General features: G+C 41.9%; 1 long non-coding RNA gene across 1 annotated transcript in view; it reads left to right on the top strand.

Moving 5' to 3' along the window:
• Positions 1 to 8,860, top strand: part of LOC123796904 (uncharacterized) — a 60,246-nt gene extending 51,386 nt beyond the window's left edge. Inside the window, exons 9-10 of the long non-coding RNA XR_015723477.1 lie at positions 5,836 to 7,238; positions 7,797 to 8,860. This is a non-coding gene — a long non-coding RNA (uncharacterized LOC123796904). The remainder of the gene's footprint in view (positions 1 to 5,835; positions 7,239 to 7,796) is intronic.
• Positions 8,861 to 12,677: the final 3,817 nt, after the last annotated feature.

The following is a 12,677-nucleotide window of genomic DNA, read 5'->3' as shown; positions in this document are numbered from 1 at the left end:
GAAGGCAGATGCTTAATCATCTGAGCCCCCCAGGCACCCCTGGAGTTGATTTTTGTGAATGGATTGATGTAGGGCTCCTACTTTACTTTTTCTCAAATGCTTGTCTGATAGTCTCAGGACCACCTCTAGAATAATTCATCCAATCCCTACAAATATGAAACACCAAAAGTATCACATCACTACTATATAATTACTTATGGATACACCTACTAAACCAAACAATATGAAGTTGCTGTTTTAGAGCCAAAAATAGTAGACTTTTGGCAATCCCATACGTCTCAACCTAATACTAACCTGTGGCAAAGTGAAATTTCCATTTTTTAAAAAGGTGATGTCAAGTATTTGAACAATTGAAAAAACAAGCTCCGTCAAAAAAAAAAAAAAAGATTTCAGATGTGTGTAACCAAGACATTTTAGCTGGCAAGAATAAATGAGATGAAGTGAAGTCAGTGGGTGGGGTTGACTCTCCAGCATTTTTTTTCTCCTGAAATAAATGTAAACGCTGCACATTGCATTTTTAAAATATAATATTCTTTCCCCCCCTCCCCCACCTCATGGACTTTTGGGTCCACTTCACACCAGCTGAGTTGGCTCGCTGAGCAGAACTCTCCTTGTAAGAACTTTCCTCCTCTCCGTCTTTTCCCTGCTGGCCTCATTATTAAAAATGTGCTACTGTCAGATATAAATGGTGTTTCTCACTAAGTACGCTCAATAGCATTTTCCTTTCACTCTGTTTTTCCTCCAAATCTAACAATAAGCCATCTTGCCTTAGTGAAAAAAAGATCCCAAGGCTCTCTGACTATTCCCAGGCTCTCGAGTTGGCATGACTGGCAGTCTGAGTGATTGATCCATAACCTTTGGGCACTCAGGCAATTATAAGTTGCCCATGAGCTTTGCTGTGCCAGCCGAGCAAATGAAAAACTTGGGGATCAAATTCTGGGTCAGCAAATCTCTCTTTACATGATGTCATATGAAAGAAGAACTGTAACTCTAAGAGGGAATTCTTGAGAGAACAATGACAATTATTTATATTTTCCCTTCTCATCATCATGAAACATGATAATGATTACTGCGTTTTTCTTCTCTGTCTGTGCCCAAGATTGTTTTGCTACTTCTGACCTTCAACATTTCCTTCTACAGCCTTTCCACTAATCTAGGAAGAGGGGCAGAGAAAGCCAAGTTTCTGGTGTTCAAAGAAAAATGAAAGTCAGAAATAGCCCCTGTAAATCAAAGTTTCAGTATTTCCATTCTCATAATCCTGGGAGTTGTCAATGATTTTTATTTTCACTAATGAGGCAATAACTCAAGAGCTGGTCGTCTTCTGTCAGGAGACAAATATTATGAAACAGAACTGTCATTTGTCTCCGAGCTCTACTTTATGCAGAGGTGTCTGTGTATCAGCTTGTAAGAAAAAAGGGCATTTTCTCAGCCAAGATAGAACGAGCTGTAATAGACTGATTACTAAACGGTTTATCATAAAAATCTCAGTACTGGAAAAGAACATTAAAGGTCAGATGGTTCAAACTGCTGTCTACAAATATGCTCATTCAAAGCTTAAGGGCCAAGTTCACAAGTTTTTGAAGCTGCTAAGCACTGCCATCATGTAATTGTATGACCTCTATCTTCCCAAAATGTTTGATGACACATGGATTTTCAAATTGATTGTCTTTAGAATTTTGTGACATTGAGAAAAATTGCAGATGTCCTAGGCTAGGTTATAATACTCTTAGGAAAATGATTGTTTCTCCAGAAGCATGACTGGTTCACTTTTCTGTTTAGTTTTTAGCTGTTATTTACTGGCCATAGGAAGAAAATACTGCTCCTAATCTCCTTGGGGTTGATGGTTCCATTACCGGCCCTCCAGGTACCGCAAGTTCCTGTTTGCCCTTGAAAAGACCCCCCCCCCTCCACAGACGCTAGGCTTGGTATGTGACTTCCTTTGGCCAATGGCACATTAGCAGATGGGACACAAGCAGACCCTAGTAAAGTGCTGGTGCGTTGGCGTTTGCTTACTCTTTTGCTGCTTTTAGAACCCAGTTTTCATGTGAACAAGCCCCGGCCAGTCACCTGGAGACTCATGGCCCAGTGAATAGCCACCACCAACTGCCAATGCGTGAGAGAGGCCATCTTAGACCGTTCAGTACAGTTAATCCACCAGATAACTGAAGCTCCATAAGGCAAGGCCAGCAGAAGGACTACATAGATGAACCTAGCCCCAGTTGCCGACCTACAGAACCGTGAGCAAATAAAATGGCTGTTGTAAGCCACTAAGTTCTAGGGTGGTTTGTTCTGGAGCCATCAGTAACTGCTGCACTCCTGGTATATCGTGAAGCCACAGAAATCTCTGGGGTTAGGCTTCCCAGTTAATGTGTAAGGAAAAAAAATCACGTAAAGTCAAAATTGCCATTGGATATCCCTTAGGCAGTTACCATTTACAATCAAAGCAAACATTTTTTCCCTCTGTTATTGGGAGAGATTGTTAATTTTCTTTTGAGCCCCAGATGAAATAATTGGCTTGTGTTTGGGGCCATGTTATGTGAAACACGCATTCTGTATCTTTAAATATTCACTTTCTAATCCATTGAATCATCACTAAAATCACTCCTGTCTTGCAAACATCCCAACCCCTGTCTCTCTTCCTCTCATCATATTCTCCTAGCAAAATTCTAACCCTGGTTACAGTCAATTATCTGTCTACTCCATATCAGTGATTGAGAAGCTGAAATTTACCGGAAAAAATGACACAACCTCTGTTGAGGACTCTAAATTTGTTACTGCAAATCTCTAGGAAGCCTTCAGTAGTCCTGGCTAGCCCTGTTATATTTCTCTCGTAAATTCACTTCCCAAATCTGAGATGACTATTTCACACTTTGTTCTCGCTTCTTTTATCTCCAAGATCCCCTCCTTCTCCCAACACTGGTTTTAAGTGTAAGATTCAGTGATTTTTGACAAATGTATACACATTATAACCACCACCGTGATCAACATAGAGAACATTTCCATCATCCCACAAAGTTCTTTCATGCCTTTTTGTAGACATATGTTTTCATTTTTCTTGAGTAGATACCTGGAAGGGAATTGCGGGGTCGAAGTGCTGGCACACTCACTAGAATTTACCACCAAGTCTCAGAACGAATGAGTTTAGCCAGCACCGTAGCAGGCAGCTTTGTAGTGAGTGCGTCTGGCACAGATGTACTGGCTTACTGCCTGTCATCCCAGGCCCGGGACACCTCAGTGCACTTCGCAGTCATCCAGGGGACTATACCCTCGGCAACAAGGTCTGAATCTCTGACACGGTGTCCTTCCCCTGTTCATTCCTCCTTGGGTTGCTCTCCCAAAGCCTTGGGAGATAGTGGCTGCTTCCTTCATGGCCATTCCGATAGAGCTAGTTTCACTCTTCCTAGTACTAGTTAAGCCCCTGTTACTAGTTAATAATTACTTATACTAAATTTTCCCATTGCAAATTATTGTTGTGGTTTTTGTCTCCTGCGTTAATCCTGATTAATGCACCCCGTGTCATCAGATCTTTTCTAGTATGCCTCAAGAACATGTCCTGAAATATCCACCCTTCCCATTTCTACTGCTAGTAGCCAAGCCCAAGCCACCGACATGTCTCATCAGAACAAATGCAACATCTTTCTGTCTGGTTTCTCTATCTTTTCATTGTCCTGTCCCCAGACTTCTATAGTCCATTTATGTAACAGCCACAGTGAGCTTTTTTTTTTTTAATTAAGTAAGCTCTGTGCCCAACATAGGGCTTGAACTCATGACCCTGAGATCAAGAGTTGCATGCTCTACTCACTGAGCCACCCAGGCGCCCCTAAAAGATTTTATTTTTAGGTAACCTCTACACCCAACATGGGGCTCAAACTTACGACCCCGAGATCAAGAGTCACACGCTTCACCGACTGAGCCATCCGGGAGCCCCAATATATCTTTTCTTTAAACAGTGATCTGTACCTTAGAGACTTCTTCCAAGTTGCAGCCATGCAGGTTACATGCTGCTGGTAGCTGTATCTTAACCTGAAATGACTGGTTTTGAAAGTTACTCAAATGAGGGTTTGATCAAGGAGATGACCTCATTCATAAACAACTGCCCAAACATTAATGATGAATCAAAGCAAATCTAGAAAAAGCAATCTCACTCTTTTGGGGATCATAATAGACACAATCCCCGAACCTTCATTCATGTATGAAATGTGTGGAGGTGGGGGACATTGGGAGGAGAGCTCAAGCATCAACAAAATAACCCAGCTTTGTTTCCATATTGTCTTAAAGGTTATACTTCAGCTCACTGGGCATCTTTCTCTTATCTGTAAATTGGTAGAATGGGACCAATGACCTCTGTGGTCCATTCTAGTATCTTAAAATTGCTAAAGAACATTTATTTATTTTTTTTTTAAAGATTTTATTTATTTATGTGACAGAGAGACAGCCAGAGAGAGAGAGAACACAGCAGGGGGAGTGGGAGAGGAAGAAGCAGGCTCACAGCGGAGGAGCCCGATGTGGGACTCGATCCCGGTACGCCAGGATCACGCCCTGAGCCGAAGGCAGACGCTTTAACGACTGCGCTACCCAGGTGCCCCTAAAGAACATTTAAAAAGGGGCACCTGTGTGGCTCAGTCGGTTAAGTGTCTGCCTTCAGCTCAGGTCATGATCCTGGAGTCCCGGGATCAATTCTGCATCAGGCTCCCTGCTTAGAGGGAGTCTGCTTCTCCCTCTCTCTCTGCTCCTCCCCCTACTTGTGCACTCTCTCTCTCAAATAAATAAATGAAATCTTTAAAAAAAATCCTTCATTATAAAAAAAAGAAAATAAAAAAATCTAGAATAGATAGCATTACCAAACTGAGAACCATACTACATTCCTCTAAACACACGCAGGTGCACACATCCACCCCTTATTTTCTTCTGGTGCATTTGTCATATGCCTTGTTTCCTGTCCTCCTTGCTTTGTGGTGCGCGTGCATGCCTGCATGCATTGGTGTTTGCTTATGTGTGGGTGTTTTAGACTTGGCTCCGTGCTGTTTATGTGGCAAAAAATCATTCTGATAGTCTGAAACTAGACTTCAATTCCCAGGGCACTAGACTTTATGTCTGCATTGCAAATATTCTGCTTTTGATATTTAGTAGAGTAAGAAATAAGAATAGAGAGAAATGAAGTAATTAAATAATTTTGTGACTACACGTTATGTTGGGAAAATTCTCTTTAATTGGCAATACTTTATGAACTCATTGGAGATAAGTTTTTAGGTAATTTCTTTAAATATATCTGCCTCTGAGGAAAATTATATATTAGCTCCTTATTTCAACTAGCTTGCATACAGATTTAATCATTTTTTAAAAGATTTTATTTATAAATAACCTCTACACCCAATGTGGGACTTGAACTTTTAACCCAGAGAGCAAGAGTCCCATGCTCTACCAACTGAACCAGGCAGGTGCCCCTACAGTTTTAATTTTAAAAACTCATATTGTTTCTTGATTGATTGATAAACATATTCATTCAGTAAAACAAACATCTATGGAATATCTAACTATGTGCCAAGCGTTAGTTTCAGTTGTGAATAATATATAATCTCTAATCTCAAGAAACTCAGAGTGGAGTGGGGAAGGGGTAGGGAGAATATTGTAACAAACTAGCATAATAATGTGTTTGAAAATTTGGTAAGGTGATAGAATGTTGCCTAGTAAGAAAAATAAGTTGTTTTAGAAAAAATGTATAAGGATCCAAATTATCTTTTCATTTGTTATTACCAAAGACTTAACTTACAGAGATCACTGATAATGTAGAATTTATTTATTTATTTATTTAAGATTTTATTTATTATTTGACAGAGAGAGAGACAGCCAGCAAGAGACGGAACACAAGCAGGGGGAGTGGGAGAGGAAGAAGCAGACTTCCAGCAGAGGAGCCTGATGTGGAGCTCGATCCCAGAACGCCGGGAGTACACCCTGAGCCGAAGGCAGATGCTTAACAACTGAGCCACCCAGGCACCCCTGTAGAATATATTTATTTAAGGGATGAGAGTATAATTTTTTTTACTTTATTAATTCACAAATATGATTTAGTTTTGTCCTGGTTTTATTTCCTTTCTTAATTTAGTTATTTTAAAATTGAATTTTACGTGTCCATAGTTAAGAGCGGTGGTTTCTCAAAGTGTGGTCTGCAGAGCCCTGGGAGTCCCCAGGATACTTTCAGGGGGCCCTTGAGGTCAAAATAATAATACCAAGACTTTATTTGCATTTTTCTCTGTGTTGCAAATGCATTCATAGTGCAAAAGCAAATGTGGGCAAAACTGCTGACTTCTTAACACAAATTAAGGCACTGACACCAAACTGTACTAATAGTCATTATATTCTTTATCTCCACATAGTTGCCAAAAGTGGCAGTTTCACTTACAATGTCCTTGAATATGCAGTAAAAATGGTGAATTTTATTAAGTTTCGATCCTCGAACACATATCTTTTTAATAGTCTGTGTAATGAAACAGATTTTATGCGGTATACCAAAGGATGGTGGTTGTCTCAAGCAAAGGACTTGTGAGATTGTTTGAGCTGTGAATTGAATTCTATGCTTTGTTCAGGGAGCACCATTTTTACTTGAAAGAATGACTGATTGGGGCACCTGGGTGGCTCAGTCAGTTAAGTGCTCAACTCTTTTTTTTTTTTTTTAATATTTTTAAAATGTATTTGACAGAGAGAGAGACAGCCAGCGAGAGAGGGAACACAAGCAGGGGGAGTGGGAGAGGAAGAAGCAGGCTTCCCAGCGGAGGAGCCTGATGTGGGGCTTGATCCCAGGACTCTGGGATCACGCCCTGAGCCAAAGGCAGAGGCTCAAGGACTGAGCCACCCAGGTGCCCCAAGTGCTCAACTCTTGATCTCCGCTCAGGTCTCCATTTCAGGGTTGTGAGTTTGAGCCCTGCATTGGGCTCCACACTGGGCATGGAGACTACTTAAATAAAAAAAGAAAAATGACTAATAGAGACAAACTACAGTGTTTCTGATGTGGGAATTTGGTAGACATTTTCTCAAAAATGAATGAAGTGAGTCTGTCACTATAGGAAACTCAACTGACGGTATTTGTTGCCAATAAGAACATTAACTCACCTTTTTTTTTTTTTCAAGCAGGTCTGTGTCTCATGAATGGTAAGGAATCTGTGAGGTGCATTAGACCCAAAGACCTTTGGAATTTGTTGAAAGACAACTCAGTTTCCATGAGAAACAAAGTACAAAGATTGGTATGCAGTTCTGAGTGTCTTGTAAATAAATCTAGATGTGATTACTTTCACAGTCCTGTGATTTGTAACTAAGTTTTACAGGTAGTTAAATGCATCATGAGTTTACCCACATATTCTGTGTCTTTTCTTGGAGGAATTTCAGTTGTTTAAGGCGATCAAGCTCCCATTAGAAGAAACAGCTTGCTTACCGTTTGTCCTTACCTATGTCCGCTGTTTCACTAGGATACCCATAACTGTAACAGCAGGGGACATTTATACGTATACAGTGGGGTAGTCAAAGTATGGCAATAGGTCTTACGGAAACAGGCTGAAGTATTGGCAGACAAACTTAAGAAAAACCCCACATATTACATTTGTAAAGTTAGTTTAGAACAGATTTCTAGTTTAGAACTTTTATGATATTTTAAAAATGATATATTTCCTCATCACATAAATAACACGTACTCATTACAGAAAATTTGGGCAAGAAGAAAAATCATAAAGAAGAAAATGAAAATGCTCCATAATCTCACTCTCCCAAATTAACCACAATTAATAATTTGGTGGGTTTTCTGCCAGGCTTTTTTCTCATCAGAGCCCGGCAGAGCTGGAAGGGACCTCAGAGATGAACTCGTCCAACCTACTCATTTTACAGATGAAGAGAATCCATTAGAAATTGACTTTATTTCTGGGTTTGTTTCAAGTCGTTTAAGCAAGAAGAGGCCGGTTATGATAAGGCGGCCCATTGTGCAGTGCAGATATATCTGGAAAAACCCTGGGTTGTATCATGAATGCGAACCATGGCAAAAAGCTAACCCAGACCAAGAGCCTGATAGAACTCATTTAGCTCCTAAGGCCTTCCTGCTTTGGTCATTGCCTGCGATGATGTGACATTTGGAGCTGCAGCAGTCATTTTGTGACCTAAGGTGACAAGCCTGAGGACAAAAAGCTCACACATTGAAGGTAACAGAGTGGAATGAGAGAAAGGATATGGCTTTTTAATGATATAATTGAGCAGCCAGACTAACCCTAGTATTGTCCACCCTCAGATCTCTTGGTGAGAAAAGTAAATACTTCTCTTGTTTCAGTTCTTTAAGTTGGATATTCTGTTACTCATAGTCCCCCAAATCCAAGTTCATAAGCCCTGTGACCTTGAACACATTCCCGTATTAACTATTCTCTGCCTAGGTGCCTTCATTGGTAAAATAGAGATTAATACACGCACACATTTTTACAAAATTATACACACTCATTTGTATTCTATTTCTGTCCTATACCATTCTATCATGACATTCTCCAGTGTTCTTCAAAATATTTCTAAAAGCTCCATCTTTAATGGCTATGGAGATGTTTGTCATATGTTTCTCTCAAACACCCCTATTGTTGGGCATTTACATTGTTAGCAAATGTTTTTTTGTATAAGGAAATGCTGCAATGAAGCCTCCTTTTACATTAAGTTTTGTACCTTCACTTCTTTTTTGAGAATTGATTTCTAGAACTGGAAATCCTGTGTTGCATGTGTAGGGCTTATGATATCAAAGCCACACTGTCTCCCCTCTGTCTTGCACAGACTTACCCTTGCTATTAAAAGTGTACATGAGGTGCACCTGGCTGGCTCAGTCGGTGGAACATGCGACTCTTGATCTTGGGGTTGTGAGTTCAAGCCCCATATTGGCTGTAGAGCTTACTTTAAATAAATAAATAAATAAATAAATAAATAAATAAATAAATAAATAAATAAATACAATTTTAAAAAGGGGTACATTAGTGTGGAATATTCTTTTAAATAAGTAATGCGTTTATGTGGTTCTAAATTCAAAAGTGTACACTGGAAAACTTTCCTCCCGTTTCTTTTTCCTAGCCGCTGGGTTCCTCCCTCCAAGGTTTCTATGAAAAATTTCCAAATGTATTCTAAGCGTATATGGGGTCCTGACAGGAAACAGATGGTACAGTCAAATTAATCAGTTTAAGGAAAGGGATTATTTACACAGTAGAGAGGGGTGTTGGGAAGCCCACAGTCACAGGGTCTTCCCTGGAGTTAGTAACAAGGGCTTCCTAGGACTAACATGGGAAGGGGGGAAGCGAACCTGGAGGCAGAAAGGCTGTGTGGAGAGGACTGGCTTACCTGGCCTTGACCTTCAGTAGACATGCAGCTAGCCTGTGGCAACCCCACAATGTGGCGCTGGGTGAATAACCCCCCTGGTTCGCTGATCTCCTGTGCTCCAGTCTGGTGGAAACCAGAGGGCCGGGGAGCCTACCCCTGGCGTCGCCTTTCATATTAGGAAGCCTGGGGTTTTGTGGCAGCATCTCTTACTTTCGAGGTTTCATACAGAGGATGACTACACCGAATTTCTCAAAGCAAGCGTTGCCCTTCTCACCAGTGCCTTCCTTATTCCTTTAATGAAGGAAATGTCCTGGGGCCCCCACCCAGAGAAAAGTCAGGGATGGGGGCTCTCCAGTTACTTATATTAATCCATTGCCACATTCTCCCTCCCTCACCTTGTGACCTCTTCTCTGTGCTCTGTTAGGCACTCCCAGCCTGTCTGCCATCAGGCCATCATAGCATCTGCCCAAAGCTTCAAGAACAATCCCAGCAATGTATTAAGACTGGTCCGAGGTGTCCCTGCCAGGAGTTAAACTCTGCCTCACAGGAGAGTGCTTCGGGGACATAAGGCTTTTTTCCATCTAGCCTTATGATCCACTCCGGGGGTCCGCTCCCACTGGTCCCAATCGGTTTACCCAGGATTCTTTAGAAAACAGTGCTTAAATCCTAATGCTTCATCGAGAGTGGGGCTTGCCTGTGACTGTCTAGGTTTGAACACTGATCGTCCCCCATTCTGGAAACCCTCTCAGTCCTAGGCAAACCTGGGCGGTATATTCCCCTAAAAGAGAGTTACAATCCCAGGGCAGCAACAATGAGGGAAAAGGGAAAGCAAGGCAAAGAAGCAGGGAAAGCAAACGCAAGGTGATTCATTAACAAGCCGGCCAGAACTTTAAGAGAAAAATAGAGCTGACTGTTCGGTCATGTGACTTGTCTCCAGAAGGGCTTCGCCAGCCACTGCTCCTGGGAACTGTCTTTTGGGAGGAAAAAGAAAGAGGAAGGTGTCTGCCGACTTCCTCCTGCCTCCTAGCTTTCATAGGTCAGAGTTCACCATATGGAGGGTTAAAGCCTCTGCAACTCCGGGCTCTGCCGCCTCGCCTTTCTTTTTTTTCTTTTTCTTTTCTTTTTTTTTTTTTTAAAGATTTTATTTATTTATTTGACAGAGAGATAGAGACAGCCAGTGAGAGAGGGAACACAAGCAGGGGGAGTGGGAGAGGAAGAAGCAGACTCCCAGCAGAGGAGCCTGACGTGGGGCTCGATCCCAGAACACCGGGAGCACACCCTGAGCCGAAGGCAGACGCTTAACGACTGAGCCACCCAGGTGCCCCTACCTCGCCTTTCTGAACCGCTGCTGGGAAGGGCACATTGCGTCCTTCCTGCTGCAGTGCCTCTGAGCCTGGGCGCTGGGGCTGTGGGGTAATCAGAAACAGCAGCTGATCCCACACTCTTTATCATCACTGTCATTGCATGGTGATCAGATTCCGCAACCATTTGCTCTCACAGAACCTTGCCTTTCACCTCCTACTGTGGGATCATTTGAATTATTGCGATGTCACTGAATCCACGGGGATTACCAACGTTCCCAGGAAGTTCTCTATGCACTCCTCAAATTTGCGACCCATCGTATCCCAGAATGCCATTTTAGTGCTCTGTGGCTTAGGGCCAATTAGAGGATCAATTACTGTACCATTCAGGGTCCTGGCATAAACCATATGGCACATTTAAACTGCATAATTGAGGTGAGTTAAGAAAGGGGCCATTTATAAACGTAGGGGCAGGGTTTAATGAAGGGATGGTAATACTCCAGGCCTAGCAACAGCATGAGGGAGCAGAGGGAGGAAAGAATGACCGGAATCAGGTGAGAGTAGCTCTATGGAAAGGACCACTAGACAGAATTTATGGCCTTTGATAGAAGGATATGGCAACGCGCAGTCCAGCAGAAGAGGAAGAGTAAATATCCTGCCCTTACTCTTCTCCCACCTTCCAATCTCCTGTTACTGCTTCCATTGACCACACCCAACCTTAAGCCACAAGATGGGATAGTTCAGTTTTGGGGGCACAGAATGGAATATGGGTCGGTAGAGAGTAGACGGGATGATCAAATGGAAATCTCCAGCCCAACTCTAATCCCTGTGCTTCTTATCGCTGTGGATGAAGATACTGGCCCACATCTGTAGTTTGTAATATATAAATACAGGAAATCTAGGAAAATGTCACTATTACTTTATTTTATAACTCCATGATTTCACAATCCCCATTGAGATTCCCCAATTCCATGGCGGCATCCCCTGACCAGCCTACAGATGACTGTCACCAGAGTTTCAAGGAGAGTGGTACTTACATTTACTGAATTTTTAAAGCATATGTATTTCCTGCACTTCTTGTATATTAAGTAAAAAATGACGATATCAAAAACACAAGTGCCAATACAGCCATTTATTCACTTTATGACTGTTCAATCATTTATTTTATTTTTTTAAAAGATTTTATTTATTTATTTGCCAGAGAGAGAGACAGCCAGCGAGAGAGGGAACACAAGCAGAGGGAGTGGGAGAGGAAGAAGCAGACTCCTGGCGGAGCTGTGAGCCCAATGTGGGGCTCGATCCCAGGACCCTGGGATCACGCCCTGAGTGGAAGGCAGATGCTTAACGACTGAACCACCCAGGTGCCCTAATCATTTATTTAATACATGCTTATCGAATTGACTACTGGCAACAAGCAAAAATACAATCAACGTAAAATTCATTAATCTGACATTCTTTTTCTTTTAAGATTTTACTTAGTTTAAAAAAAGATTTTATTTACTTGAGAGAGAGAGAGAGAGAGCACGAGCTGTGGGGAGGGGCAGAGAGGGAGAAGCAGACTCCCCACTAAGTGGGGAGCCTGACACAGGGCTCCATCCCAGGACCCTGGGATCATGACCTGAGCCGAAGGCAGATGCTTAACAGACTGAGCCACCCAGGTGCCCCTGAATTTGACATTCTTGTGGGGAGGTTACACATGGTCAGAAAGGAAGGTAGAGGCTAATTGTACAGTAAGGAGTTTGTACTTTATTTGTGATGAAAGTTAAAGTCATTGGAGGATTTAAGCAAGGTAGTAATATGATCTATGTTTGATGTTTTTAAAGATTTTTACTTATTTATTTATTTATTTATTTATTTATTTATTTATTTATTTATTTATTTTAGAGAGAGAGAGAAGGGAAGGGGAGGGACAGAGGTGGAGGGAGAGGGAAAGAATCTCAAGCAGACTCCCTGCTGAACACGGAGCCAGCCTCAGAGCTCAATCTCACAACCCTGACATCATTACCTGAGGCGAAACCAAGAGTTGTGTCGGATGTTTGTAAGTGATCATTTTGG

Source organism: Ursus americanus, chromosome X (assembly GCF_024610735.1).
Source record: "Ursus americanus isolate L20-20 chromosome X, mUrsAme1.1.p, whole genome shotgun sequence".
In the NCBI taxonomy this organism is placed as follows: Eukaryota; Metazoa; Chordata; class Mammalia; order Carnivora; family Ursidae; genus Ursus; species Ursus americanus.
Note: the sequence above shows the minus strand (reverse complement) of the source record. Positions and strands in the feature narration are given on the sequence as shown.